Source organism: Mirounga leonina, unplaced genomic scaffold (genome assembly GCF_011800145.1).
Source record: "Mirounga leonina isolate KUSES-001 unplaced genomic scaffold, KU_Mleo_1.0 Mir_101567, whole genome shotgun sequence".
Taxonomy (NCBI): domain Eukaryota; kingdom Metazoa; phylum Chordata; class Mammalia; order Carnivora; family Phocidae; genus Mirounga; species Mirounga leonina.
In genome coordinates this window covers 1,994-2,222 of record NW_023270152.1, presented here as the reverse complement: position 1 = coordinate 2,222, position 229 = coordinate 1,994, and positions in this window count along the sequence as shown.

Sequence of the window (229 nt, the reverse complement as noted above, 5' to 3'; positions counted from 1 at the left end):
GGACACAAAGGGCGGGGCGTTGAGGGGCGCGGGTACCGCATGCGCGCGACCCCGCTGATGCTGCATCTCTGTCTCGGGGCCGGGCGGGGCGGGGCTTGGAGGGGCGCGGGTAGCGCATGCGCGCCCACCCCGCTGATGCTGCCTCTGTATGGGGGCCGGGTGGGGCGGGGCTTGGAGGGGCGCCGGTAGCGCATGCGCGCCGACCCCGCTGATGCTGCCTCTCTGTTTG